We start from the raw sequence: 15,132 nt of genomic DNA, 5'->3' as shown, positions 1-15,132 counted from the left end.
AACTAGAAATAAGTATCAAACGAGAGGAAAATCAGAAAGTTTTAGAGTCTATAGCAAGTGGAATATTTGTGTCAATGAAAGCAATTTCACTTTGTGGCAAAATAGCATATGGTTGGTGTGATTTTTCTAGCCTGGATTGGGAAACAGAACAATGTAGATGTTTAGTATGTGACCTTTCAGGAGAATCTCTTCTAGTAAAGATAAACATAGGTATAAAAAAGGTCTTTATTTTGCTCGTTGCATGGAAATCCATAGACAGAAATATGGCTCTTGCTGTTTATGTGATAAAGGATAATCATCCCGTAATACCAATGAAGCCATAATTTGACTGCAGAGTTGATGGACAGACCCAGCATCTAAGTACTAAGTTGGGACAGTTAGTAAGACAGTAAGAAAGTTTAACTTATTTCTTGAACTATCTGGAATAGCAGTTGAGCCTGAGAAAATAATAAATTAACCATACAAACCAAATGAATAAATGAATGAGCTGTTTCCTCCTACTGCCACAGATCACCCAGGCCTTCCACTTCTAACAAGCACAAGTTCCAGTGACTTTTATCTCCTTCCCAGTCTCTAGTGTCTTTTAACTCTCTGTTTGTCTATTCTCTTCTTTTTCTACCCATCCAGGCCATAAACTATATTCAGTGGAAGTGATACTCTATCAAAATCAAAAAAGACTTATTGACATCAAAATTTGTATTTCTATCCTGCAAAAAATATCTGAACCAAGGAAGTTCTTAAGGGCCTGGCTATGCACTCCAACTGGAGAAGTAGAAATAAATATATGGCAAAATGCAAATTAATACTTCCAAAAATTATCCTGCCGCACATCAAAAACTCAGTTCAATGGCTTTTCTTATTTGAAAGACTTGGCTCTCAACCACTTCTGACTCTTTCAAAAAATAAAATCTACTAACAATTAACTCCTTCAACATGCTTTACAAACATTCAAAAGGCTGCTAACTTTGAGATAAGAACCAATGGGAACTGTTGGAAAATTGAATTTAAATTTTAAAAAAGGTGGGGAGGGGGAAAGAACCAACGAGATCCATGCTTAAATAGCCTAAACTAGATGCTTTGTCAAATGACTGATTATTTGTGTCCCCCTCAAAATCTGTATGTTGAAACCCTAATCTCAATGTGATGCTATTTGGAGGTGGGCTCTCTGGGGGGTGGGAGGTCATGAGGGTAGAGTCCTCATAAGTTGGATTCAGGTCCTTAAAGAAAGCCAGAGTACTCTCATTCTCATTCCACCATGTGAGGGTGCAGTGAACAGTCAGCACCCAGAAAAGGGTCCTCACCAGACTTTAATCATGTCGGTACCCCAATCTTGGACTTCCAACCTCTTGAACTGTGGGAAATAAATTTCTGTCATTTAAAAGCCATTCCTAACTCTGGGAAATGAACTAGAGGTGGTGGAAGGGGAGGAGGGTGGGGGGTGGGGGTGACTGGGTGACGGGCACTAAGGGGGGCACTTGACGGGATGAGCACTGGGTGTTATTCTGTATGTTGGCAAATTGAACACCAATAAAAAATAAATTTATTATTTAAAAAAACATTCTTGAAAACAATAAATAAATAAATAAATAAATAAATAAATAAATAAATAAAAATAAAAGCCAGCCAGTCTGTGGCACTCTGTTACGGAAGCTTAAATGAAGACGGAGTGATTTCTAATGGGGCATTGCAAAAACTGGGTAGTTCCTCCATAGGAGGGCTGTGGATGGAGGTTAGTTCTGGTAGAGTGTGTCTGCCACCTACTGTAATTTTTGTGAATGACCAACCAACCAGATGCTCCTACCTAAGAAAAACTTAGAATAAAACCCCATTAACATTGTTTCTAAGAACTAAGAGAAGTGCTACCAAAAATATTGCTAAGGTTTGAGATGACCCCAGAATTATAACCCCTCCCTCCTTATCACCAGTAAGGATAGAGGCAATAAATAAGATAGTTGGAAGTCAAATGACACTTTTGGTAGTGATAAAGCTGATGGCCAAGTATATCATATACAAGTATGATAGCTACACAAGTTTCCAATGCTGGACCCCAAATTATTTTTTCAAGATTTTATTTATTTATTCATGAAAGACACAGAGAGAGGCAGAGACACAGGCAGAGGGAGAAGCAGGCTCCACGCAGGGAGCCCGATGTGGGACTTGATCCCAGGTCTCCGGGGTCACAATGTGAGCCAAAGGCAGACACTCAACCACTAAGCCACCCAGGTGCTCTGAACCCCAAATTAAACTCACCCAAGTCAAGCAGTGCTGAGCCCCCACAGCCCTACCCAAGTGAAGGGGCTTAAGTAACTTAGTGCCTAGAGGAACAGAGAGAACCAAGCACTGCCCAAGGGCAGAGAAGACAGAGAGGCATGTCTACTTCCACCTTCCAAGGTCACCCACCAGATATGGTACCACATCCTCCACCCCCAAGTGTTGGGCGGGTGGATGTCCATCTACGAAGAAGGCAATGTCAGGAGGGAAGAAAAAATGACCCTTCCACCTCCCATCTTACCACACTCCCTGCTTCAAAATAGCCAGGAAGGGGTACTTGGGGGGCTCAGTGGTTAAGTGTCTGCCTTTGGCCCAGGGCGTGATCCTGGGGTCCTGGGGTCTAGTCCCTCACTGACCTCCCTGCAAGGAGCCTGTTTCTCCCTCTGCCTCTCTCTGTGTCTCTCTCATGAATAAAGAAATAAAATCTTTTAAAAAATAAATTTTAAAAAATACTCATTTCTGACAAATAGTTGCAAAATAAGGAAATAACAAAAAATTATGAGTAGCTCTAAAGATTATGTACAATTTTCAAGAAAATGTAAGTTTTAATAGTGGAATTTTAATTTTCTTCCTTTGACCCAAAGTTTCTACTACTACATTTCCCTGCTGTATTAAAGAATAATAAGGGAGGAAATGGGGATGGGGCAACTGGGTGATGGCCACTGAGGAGGGCACTTGATGGGATAAGCACTGCGTGTTATACTGTACGTTGGCAAATTGAACTTAAAGAAAGAAAGAAAGAAAGAAGGAACAATAATTCATCCCAGTGATTTTTATTAAGTGCCACTAGGTGTTCCATTCTAGAGCAGCAATAATAAAAGAGACAAAGTTCCTGCCTTCATGGAGCAGATGCCAGGGAAATAGGGAAGTGGTAGACAAAAAGGTAAGCATGTACTTTAAAGAGTAATTACCGCTGTAAACTAAAAATAAAACAAGTTGCTGAGATGGAAGCCAACAGGAGCAGAATGAGAAGAAAGGAAGGGTGCTATTGTGTATCTGGGGTTCAGAACAGCCTCTCTGAGGGGACAGCAGTTAAATAGAGACTTAGTGAAGGAAGGAAGGAAGCCAAAGCAAAGTAAGTGCCTTGAGTCAGAAACAGGCTTGTGGGCCTTAGGAGGTATAGCAGTCGGCTGAGACAAAGATTCAAATTCAGCTGATTTATTAAGAAAATGCCCCTCGAGAAAGGGGAACCCTCTTGCACTGTTGGTGGGAATGCGAACTGGTGCAGCCACTCTGGAAAACTGTGTGGAGGTTCCTCAAAGAGTTAAAAATAGACCTGCCCTATGTATGACCCAGCAATTGCACTCCTGGCGATTTACCCCCAAAGATGCAGTGAAAAGCCGAGACACCTGCACCCCAATGTTCACAAGCAGCAAGCAATGTCCACAATAGCCAAACTGTGGAAGGAGCCTGGGTATCAATCGACAGATGAATGGATAAAGAAGCTGTGGTCTATGTATACAATGGAATATTCCTCAGCCATCAGAAACGACAAATACCCACCATTTGCTTTTATGTGGATCGAACTGGAGGGGATTATGCTGAGTGCAGTGAATCAGTCAGAGAAGGAGGATCAGCACATGGTTTCATTCATATAGAGAATATAAGAAATAGTAAAAGGGATTATAGGGGAAAGGAGGGGAACTGAATGGGAAAAATTAGAGAGGGTGACAAACCATGAGAGACTCCTGACTCTGGGAAACAAACAGGGAGTAGTGGAAAGGGAGGTGTGGGGGAGACGGGGTGACTGGGTGATGGGCACTGAGGAGGGCATGTGACATCATGAGCACTGGGTGTTATCCACAGCTGATGAATTACTAAACTCAACATTTGAAACTAAGGTTGTACTATATGCTGGCTAATCGAATTTGAATTTTTAAAAAAATTCTTTATCCAGAAAGAAAAAAGAAAGTGCTCCCCAAGTGTTGATGAGGATATAAAAGGAACCATTGTGCACTGCTGGTGGGAACGTAAATTCGTGCAATCACAATAGAAAACAGTGGGGTTCCTCAAGAGATTAAAAATACAATTATCACGGGGAACCTGGGTGGTGCAGTTGGTTGAGTGTCAGACTCTTGGTTTCGGCTCAGATCTTGATCTCAGGGTCATGGGATGGAGCCCCATGTCAGGCATTGTGCTCAGTGAGGAGTCTGCTTAAATACTCTCTCCCTCTCCTGCTGTCCCCCCCGCCCCCCGCCACTCTTTCGCTCTCTCTCTCAAATAAATAAATCTTTCTAAAAATAGAATTATCATATGATCCAGCAATTCCACTTCTAGGTATTTAACTGAAGGAAAAAAAAATCACTATCTGATAAAGATATCCGCACCTCATGTTCATTGCAGCATTACTTATATCCAAACCAGCATTACTTATATCCAGTATTACTAATATCCAAACCATGGAAATAACCTGTGTCCACTGATGATGAATGGATAAAGAAAATGTAACATATGTAGATACACACACACACACACAATAGGATATTATTCAGCTATTAAAAAGAAGGAAATCTTGCCACTTGTGATGACATGGATGGACCTCAAGGGCATCATTCTAAGTGAAATAAGTCAGAAAGAGAAAAACAAATACTCTATGATCTTATCTATATGTGGAATCTAAAAAAAAAAAAATAGGACTCATTGATACAGAGAACATATAACTGGTTGCTAGAGGTGAGGGGGGTGGGAAAATGGGTGAGGGTGGTCCAAAGGTACAAAATTCTAGTTACAAGCTAAATATGTCCTGGGTATGTAGTGACCAACACAGTGACTGTAGTTTACAGTACCTTAGCATATGTTTGCATGTTGCTTAAAGAATAGATCTTAAAAGTAGACTTGAAGGGCACCTGGGTGGCTCAGTTGGTTAAGCATCCAATTATTAACTTCAGCTCAGGTCTTCATCTCTGTCTCTTTAGTTCAAGCCCCACATTGGACTCCATGTTGGGGTTAGAGCCTACTTAAAAATTAATGAATGAATGAATAAATAAATAAATAAATTAGACTTCAAGGTACAATTTGCTATATAATATTGTATATTCAAATCCTGCTAAGAGAGTAGATCTTAAAAGAGATGTTTTTTTAAAAGTTGATCTCCAGGAGTGCCTGCATAGCTCAGCTGGGTAAGCTGCAGACTCTTGATCTTGGCTCAGGTCCTGTTCTCAGGGTCAGGGCATGAAGCCCTCTGTGGGACTCCATCCTTAGCTTGGATTCTGCTTAAAATTTTCCTCTCCCAGAAATGTGTGGGAAATATCAGGAAGGGAGACAGAACATAAAGACTCCTAACTCTGGGAAACGAACTAGGGGTGGTGGAAGGGGAGGAGGGCAGGGGGTGGGGGGGAATGGGTGACGGGCACTGAGGGGGACACTTGACGGGATGAGCACTGGGTGTTTTTCTGTATGTTGGTAAATTGAACACCAATAAAAATTAATTTATTAAAAAAAAAATTTTCCTCTCCCTCCCTCCCTCCTCTCTCTCTCTCATTGTCTCTCAGCACCTGGGTGCCCCAGTTGGTTGAGCATCTGCCTTCAGCTCAGGTCATGATCCTGGGGTCCTGGGATGGAGCTCCGCATTGGGGTCCCTGCTCAGTAGAGAGCTTGCTTCTCCCTCACTCTCTGTCCCTCCCTCTGCTCATGGTCTCTTTCTCTCTAGCTCTCTATCTCAAACAAATAAATAAAACCTTTCTTTAAAAAAATTCCCTCTCTTCCTCTGCTCCTCCCCCTGCTCCCACACTCTCTCTCTCTCTAAATAAATAAATAATCTTATTTATTTACTTATTTTTAATAAATTTTTTTTAAGTAGGCTTCTGGGTGCCTGGGTGGCTCAGACGGTTGAGCATCCCACCTTTGTTTTCAGCTCAGGTCATGATCCCAGGGTCGTGAGAGTGAGCCCTGCATTGGGCTCTGTGCTCAGCGGGGAGCCTGCCCTTCCCCCTTCGTTGGCATGCAGGCTGTCTCTTGAATAAATAAATAAATCTTTTAAAAAAGAAAAAAAAGTACATCTCATCCCAAGAAGAAAAACATGTAACTATGTGCATTGATGAATGTCAACTAAGCTTATTGCGGTGATCATTTCACAACATATACAAATGTCAAGTCATTATGCTGTACCCCTGAAGCTAATATAATGTTATATGTCAATTATGCCTCAGTTGTTTAAAAATGCAATTAAATAATAACTATGTTGTACATCTAGAACCAATCCAATGTTATACATCAATTTCTCAATTAAAAAGTTAATTTTTTAAGTGAGTCACTGGAGCAGTATTTCCTGAGTTTCTGCAAAAAAAGAAAGAAAATGTTCCCAAGAGAAACTAGTAAGGGAGTTGGGGAAACTGAACAGGGAGGAGAGAGAGCCAAGAATGGGGGCAATTGCATGCGAAGTGCAGCTCAGAGTTTAAAGTTTATCCCAAGTAGAGCCAAGGGAGTTGAGCGCTCATACTTCTGCAGTGGCTAAGGACTGGAGCGCAGGCCCGAAGGAATGTCAACGCCTGAGCATTCCCTTGGCCTTTGCCTGAGTGAAGCAGCTCCAGTGCTGACGGCATTTCCTTTGTGTATCCAAAGTCAGACTGAGACAAGCCAGATACAGAAAGGCAGATGCTGTACAACTTCACTTACATATGAAATCTAAAAAAAGGTGAATTCAGAGAACCAGAAAATAGAGCAGCGGCTGCTAGGGTTTGGGGGCTGGCGCGGGGTGGAGCATGGGAAGATGTTGGTCAAAGGGTATGATTTTAATTTATAAGATGAGTAAGTTCTGGAAATAAGATGTAATAGTTAATTGTATACTTGAAATTCGCTAACAAAGTAGATCTTAAGTGTTCTTACAACCAAAAAAAAAAAAAAAGCAAGGGGTATCTGGCTGGCTCAGCAGGTAGAGCATGCGGCTTTTGATTTGAAGCCCCACGTGGGGTGTAGAGATCACTCAAAAATGAAATGTTTTTTAAGCTAACTTTGTGAGAGAGTGGATATGTTGATTAATTTAATCGTGGTAATCAGGTAGTCATGTCACAGTGTATCCATATATCAAATCATCACACTGTACACCCTCAATAGAGGGGGTTTCTATTTGTCGGTTGTACTTGAAAATGGCTAGAAGAAGGGGTTGTAATAACCCACGGACAGTCCTCCTAAGACACTTGAAGGTGCTGGCCACTAAAAAGTATTAAGAAATGTTTTACTAAGGGTTCCAAAGGGATGTAGGCAGAACATCAACAGGGTCCACCGCAATGTGTTCAGGTCCAAACGGTTGGGAAGAGACTGAGGGGATGGTCAGGAACAGGATTGTGATAGGTTTCCAGTATTCCAGGACGCTGTTCCATTTTTTTCCCATTAAACAAAAATTCCTTGAGTACCTACATTGCACCAAATGCCATGCCAGCCCTGAAGATGTGGTAATGGACAACGGAGACACAGTCGCTCTGTCCTCTTGGTACTTACAGCCTAAAATGCATAGAGACATTCAATTCATTTCGAGCACTACAGGACACGAAGCAGGACCATAAGGCAGCCTGCGAGTCAGAGAAGGCCTCCCCGAGGAGGCAGTGGGTGAGTACAGGGGCTGAGCTGATGATGAACAAGACATAGTTAGACCTAGGCCAGGCTAGGGCAAGGACAGGTGAGGCCCAGCATTCAGGAGATGGAACTAGCATCCCTCCAGCATCCAGGAGGCACGACGAATGCAGTGAGTTCAAGGAACTGAAAGACATCTGGCATAACTGAGGCAGAAAGAGTGAGTGGCAGGAGGTGAACATGGGGATGATGAGAGTGAGCAGGTCCAACAGTGGTCAGGAGCCAATTCAGGGTGACATACTGTGGTCGAAGGACAGTCACAAGATTTAAGTGACACTTGGCTGGTTGGATGTGAAAGTGGTGGTCATGCTGGATCTACATTACCTATGTCTTTTTTTTTTTTTAAGATTTTATGTGTTTATCTATGAAGGCAAGGGAAACGAGCAAAAATGAACTATTGGGACTTAATCAAGATAATAAGCTTCTGCACAGCAAAAGAAACAGTCAACAAAACTAAAAGACAACCTACAGATGGGAGAAGATATTTGCAAATGACCTATCAGATAAAGGGCTAGTATCCAAGATCTATAAAGAACTTAGTAAACTCAACAGCAAAGAAACAAACAATCCAATCATGAAATGGGCAAAAGACATGAACAGAAATTTCACCAAGAAAACATAGACATGGCCAACAAGCACATGAGAAAATGCTCCGCATCACTGGCCATCAGGGAAATACGGATCAAAACCACAATGAGATCCCACCTCACACCAGTGAGAATGGGGAAAACTAACAAGACAGGAAACCACAAATGTTGGAGAGGATGTGGAGAAAGGGGAACCCTCCTGCACTGTTGGTGGGAATGTGAACTGGTGCAGCCACTCTGGAAAACTGTGTGGAGGTTCCTTAAAGAGTTAAAAATAGACCTGCCCTACGACCCAGCAATTGCACTGCTGCCGCTTTACCCCAAAGATACAGATGCAGTGAAAGACCAAGACACCTGCACCCCAATGTTCACAGCAGCAATATCCACAATAGCCAAACTGTGGAAGGAGCCTCGGTGTCCATCGAAAGATGATGGATAAAGAAGATGTGGTCTACACATACAATGGAATATTACAGCCATTAAAAACAACAAATACCCACCATTTTCTTCGATGTGGATGGAACTGGAGGGTATCATGCTGAGTGAAGTAAGTCAGTCAGAGAAGGACAAACATTACATGGTTTCATTCATTCAAGGAATATAAAAAATAGTGAAAGGGATTATAGGGGGAGGGAGAGAAAATGAGTGGGAAATATCAGAGAGGGTGACAGAACATGAGAAACTCCTAACTCTGGGAAACGACCAAGGGGTGGTGGAAAGGGAGGTGAGCAGGGGGATGGGTGACTGGGTGATGGGTGCTGAGGGGGGCACTTGACAGGATGAGCATTGGGTGTTATACTATATGTTGGCAAATCGAACTCCAATAAAAAAAAATACAAAAATAAATAAATAAATAAATAAATAAATAAATAAATAAATAAATAAAATTTTAATAAAGATTTTAAGTATTTATTCACGAGAGACACACAGAGAGAGGCAGAGACACAGGCAGAGGGAGAAACAGGCTCTCTGTGAGAAGCCCGATGTGGGACTCGATCCCAGGATCCCCAGGATCACACCCTGAGCTGAAGGCAGACGCTCAACCACTGAGCCACCGAGGCGCCTCTAAATAGTAGTCTTTTTCTAGTGTGAGATATTTTCTCTGATATTTCAAAGATACCTGAAATCTGAATGTGCTATCAGGGAAGACCTCGTTTTTGTTGCATACATGTACTGCATGTATGTTTATGTATTTGAGACATCCGTACAAAATTGTAATAATGGGTCCCTCTCGAAAGTAGACTGCACATCTTTTATTCCGATTTTTCATGGTTCTGTGTGTGTGTTGCAGTTACTCTCTTTAAAATCTTTTTACTTGAGTATAGTGGACACGATGTCACATTAGTTTTGGGTGTAAAACATAGTGATTTGGCAAAGTTTACACACTATGCTGTGGCCACCACCTCTTACAAAACAATGCTATTAATGTCATTGACTGTACTCCTCATGCTGTGCTCTGTATTCCCATAACCTATCCATTGCATCACCTGTATCTCCCACTCTCCTCCACCTATTTTTACCATCCCCCCAAACCTTCCCCTCTAGCAACCACCAGCGTGTTCTCTGTATTTAAGAGTGTGGGATTTGGAGGGTTTTGTTAATTTTTTTTGTTTCTTGTTCATTTCTTTTGTTTTGTTTTGTTTTTAGATTTCACATGTAGGTGAAATCACATGGTATTTGTCTTTCTCAGTCTGATTTATTTTACTTAGCATAATGCTCTCTAGGTCCATTCATGTCGTCACAAAAGGCACAATCTAATCGCATTACTATGGCTGTATAATATTCCAGTGTGGTGTGTGTGTGTGTGTGTGTACACATATATATACAATATTTTTTTTATTCATTCATTTGTCAATAGACACTTAGGTTATTTCCATATTTGGCTATTGTAAATAATGCTGCAGTAAACATATACCTTTTCCAATTATTGTTTTCATTTTCTTTGGGTAAATACCCAGTAGTGGAATTACTAGATTGTATGGGATTCCTATTTTTAGTTTTTTGAGGAAACTCCATACTGCTTTCCACAGTGGCTACACCAATATACATTCCCACCAACAGGCCACAAGGGTTCCTTTTTCTCCACATCCCTACCAACACTTGTTATTTCTTGTCTCTTTGATGCCAGGCATTTTGACAGGTGTGAGGTGATAGCTCGTTGTGATTGCAATTTGCATTTCCCTGATGTTAATGATGCTGAACATGTCTTCATGTGTCTTCTTGGAAATTGTTTTTTTGAATGTTGAGGAAGGCTCCTTTTACAGATGAATGCTACCTAGAAAATATAAGAAAATGGTTGAATTAAGAAATCACCCTTTGGTGATCCCTGGGTGGCGCAGCGGTTTAGCACCTGCCTTTGGCCCAGGGCGCGATCCTGGAGACCCGGGATCAAATCCCACGTCGGGCTCCCGGTGCATGGAGCCTGCTTCTCCCTCTGCCTATGTCTCTGCCTCTCTGTGTGTGTGTGTGTGTGTGTGTGTGTGTGTGTGACTATCATAAATAAATTTTAAAAAATTTTAAAAATTAAATAAAATTAAATAAATAAAAAATAAAAGAAATCACCCTTTATGTAGCACTGTATCTCAACTATACTTCAATAAAAAGAGAGAGAGAGAGAGAGAAGAAAAAGAAGTTACCCTTTTGTCACCACAATGTCAAACTGACTCAAGTGGGAACCATCAATGGATGCCAAAATCATCAGGAGAGACTGGTAGGAAACATGGTGCCTATTATGCCAAATTGTGAAGAATGGTCTCAATTCTTCTCCCCTCTCTAGCCATGCTCCTCACAGTGTGACTTTGTAGCTCCCCTATCAAGGGATGGAGCTACCCCATGAATCTCGACTGGCCTAGTGATTTGTTTTGACCTATGGAACATGGAAGAAATGACAGTGTCAGTTCCTAATCTAGACCTTACTCACTTCCACTTACTCTCTTGGAACCCTACCATTGTCATGAGAATAAGCCCATGTTAGCCTGCAAGGAGATTCGAGGTGTCACGAGCAGCAGTGAGCCAACATCCAGGAACAAAGCCACCTAGCCAATCCATGGCTTACCCTAGATGTTTAGACCATGACCTCTGTACTCAACTTAAGGGGCACCTGGGTAGCTCAGTTTGGTTTAGCATCTGCCTTTGGCTCAGGTCCTGATCCCAGGGTCCTGGGATCGAGCCCTATGTTGGGCTCCCAGCTGGGCAGGAAGCCTGCTTCTCCCTCTCCCTCTGCTCGCCTCCCTTGCTTGTGCACTAGCTTGTGTGCACTCTCTCTCTCTCTCTCTCTCTCTCTCTCATGAATGAATAAAATCTTTAAAATAAATAAACTCAAATTGCCAACCCTCAGGCAACCCTAAACAAATCATTATTCGAGGCCACTTGGTTTTGAGATGGTTTGTTATACAGCAATAGCTAAATAACCTAAAGCCACAGATTAGTTAGTAATCACTAAAGGTGAAAACACGTACCATTTGGTGCAGTGATCTGGTGTTCACCACCTTAACCCTCACTAGTGGTGGAACAATCCGGCATTGTTGTCCCCTTAGACGATGCGGGAGCAAATACACAGCATTAAGTATGATACATCCTCACCAAAGTTGTTTCAACTAAATCTAATCAAGTTTCTAAACCTCCAGTGATGGGTTGGGGGTGGGGGTGACTGGGTGACAGGCACTGATGGGGGCACTTGATGGGATGAGCACTGGGTGTTATGCTGTATGTTGGCAAATTGAACTCCAATAAAAAAATTAAAAATTTAATTTAATTTAATTTAAAAATAATAATAATAAAATAAACCTCCAGTGACAGATACAGGAGAGAAAAATAAGCAATATGGCCGCATGAAGAAATAAATGGGAATTTTACAAGATGGTTGGTCTGGACTTTTTAGGAAGGAAAAAAAATGTGTCATTAGAAAGAAAAGCTAAAGAGATGTAACAGTTCTGGAGACTGGGAAGTTCCAGATCAAGCCACTGGCAGATACAGTGTCTGATAAGAAAGAACCTGCTACTGGGGCACCTGAGTGGCTCAGTGGTTGAGTGTCTGCCTTTGGCTCAGGATGCGATCCTGGAGTCCTGGGATGGAGTCCCATATGGGGCTCCTTGCAAGGAACCTGCTTCTCCCTCTACCTGTGTCTCTGCTTCTGTGTGTCTCTCATGAATAAATTTTTTGAAAATCTTTAAAAGAACGAGCCTGCTTCCTGGATCACAGACAGCCACCTTTTCACTGTGTCCTCACGGGCTGGAATGAGCAAGAGAGCTCTCCAGGGTCTCTTTTATAAGGGCAGTGATCCCATTCATGAGGGCTTCACCCTCATGACCCAATCACCTCTCAAAGGCCCCACCTCCTAACAGCATCACATTGGGGTTTAGGGCTTCAACATACGAATTTTCAGAGGAACACTTTTAGTCTATAGCACCAGGCAACCCACAGAATCATGAGAAATATTAAATAATTCTCATTTGAAGCCACTAAACTTTGTGATGACTTGTAACACAACAATAGATAACTGAAACACACAGACAGTCTTCATTAAAAATCCTATAAGGGAATTGCCATTATTATCCTCAGCTTGTATAAGAGAAAACTCACGCTTAGTTTAACTCATCCAAGATTACAAAGTTCACGGTGTTTCTAGCAGCAATGTCCACAATAGCCACACTGTGGAAGGAGCCTCGGTGTCCATCGAAAGATGAATGGATAAAGAAGCTGTGGTCTATGTATACAATGGAATATTCCTCAGCCATTAGAAACGACAAATACCCACCATCTGCTTCAACGTGGATGGAACTGGAGGGTATTATGCTGAGTGAAGTAAGTCAATCGGAGAAGGATAAACATTATATGATCTCATTCATTTGGGGAATATAAATAATAGTGAAAGGGAATATAAAAGAACGGAGAAGAAATGTGTGGGAAATATCAGAAAGGGAGACAGAACATAAAGACTCCTAACTCTGGGAAACGAACTAGGGGTGGTGGAAGGGGAGGAGGGCGGGGGTGGGGGTGAATGGGTGACAGGCACTGAGGGGGGCACTTGACAGGATGAGCACTGGGTGTTATTCTGTATGATGGTAAATTGAACACCAATAAAAAATAAATTTATTATAAAAAAAAAGATTACAAAGTTCAGAAATGACAAAACCAGGAGTTAAAATCTCTATTGCTTTGAATCTAGGGCCTAACTCCTGAGTATACATCACAAAGCTTCTGAGCAAGGCTAACTGGTGCCCCAAGATATAAAATAAACTCTAAAATCCAGTTATAGGAGCACCTGGCTGGCTCAGTCGCTCAAGCATGCGACTCCTGGTCTTGGGGTTGAGTTCAATCCTGGCACTGCATGTGGAGATTACTTAAAAATAAAGTCTTAAGAGGCGCAGTTAAGCCTCTGCTTTGGCTCAGATCATGATCCCAGGGTCCTGGGATCCAGCCCTGAGTCAAGCTCCCTGCTCAAGGGGGGATCTGCTTCTCCCTCTCCCCTCCCCTCACTTTTTTGCACATGCAGGTGTGCGAGCATTCTCTCTCTGTCTCTCTCAAATAAATAAAATCTTTAAAAATAATAATCATAATAAAATATTTTTTATTTTTTTAAAGATTTTATTTATTTATTGAGAGAGAGCACAAGCATGGGGAGAGGCAGAGGGAGAGGGAGAAGCAGACTCTCTACTGAGCAGGGAGCCAGACATGGGGCTCAATCCCAGGACCCCGGGTTCACGACCTGAGCCAAAGGCAGACGCTCAACCAACTGAGCTACTCAGGTGCCCCATAATAAAATCTTTAAATAAATAAATCCAACTAGAGTAAAAAATTTCTAGAGATGAGGTATTCATAATGTGAATTAACAACTTTACTGTAACATTTTTGTCACCTGTAGGCAATGTCTCTAAACACCGGGTTTCTATTCAAAAAATACTTTGTCATAAACAGGCTTATTAGTGTCCACCCCAGGCAATGCTAGCGCACAGGCGCACACAGAGATTTTTACAAAAAGTAAGCACCCTCCCACAGAGAGTAAGGGGATAAAGGATATTAATTAGGACTCAAGGCTGGACACTAATGTGTGGTCTCAGGTATCACGGTTAAGAGGGAGAAGTATGTGAAGAAGGATTAAAAACCTATGACCAAAAAAAGGTGTTCGGCATCACCAGCCATAATAGGAATGCAAATTAAGACCAGCATGAGATACAATCACACACCTATTAAAACGGCTAAAATTTTTTAAAGTAGTAACAACACCAAATGCTATTGAGAATGTGGGCATCTGGATCTCTGGCAGGCCGCTGAGGCCATAGGAAGGGGATGCTGCAGCCTGGCACTTTCTTATAGGGCTGAACGTGCAATTACCATCAAATTCCTAAGCATTGATCCCAGAGAAATGAAAATTGACTTTTGCACTAAAACCTGTGCATTCAGCGGTTGAGCATCTGCCTTTGGCTGGGGCTGTGATCCCGGGGTCCTGGGGTCGAGCCCCACATGGGGCTCCCTGCTCAGTGGGGGCCTGCTGCTCCCTCTCCCTGTCTGCTGTTCCCCCTGCTGGTGTGCTCGTTCACTCTCGCTCGCTCTCGCTCTCTTTCTGCTGGTGTGCTCGCTGGCTCTCGCTGTCTCTCTGTGATAAATAAATAAGATCTCTAAAAAAAATAAAAATAAAAAAAAGGTGAGGAGAAGGCAGCCTGGGTAGCTCAGCGGTTTAGCGCCGCTTTTGGCCCAGGGCATGATC

The sequence above is a fragment of the Vulpes lagopus genome, chromosome 2 (assembly GCF_018345385.1).
Source record: "Vulpes lagopus strain Blue_001 chromosome 2, ASM1834538v1, whole genome shotgun sequence".
NCBI classification, from domain to species: domain Eukaryota; kingdom Metazoa; phylum Chordata; class Mammalia; order Carnivora; family Canidae; genus Vulpes; species Vulpes lagopus.
Note: the sequence above shows the minus strand (reverse complement) of the source record.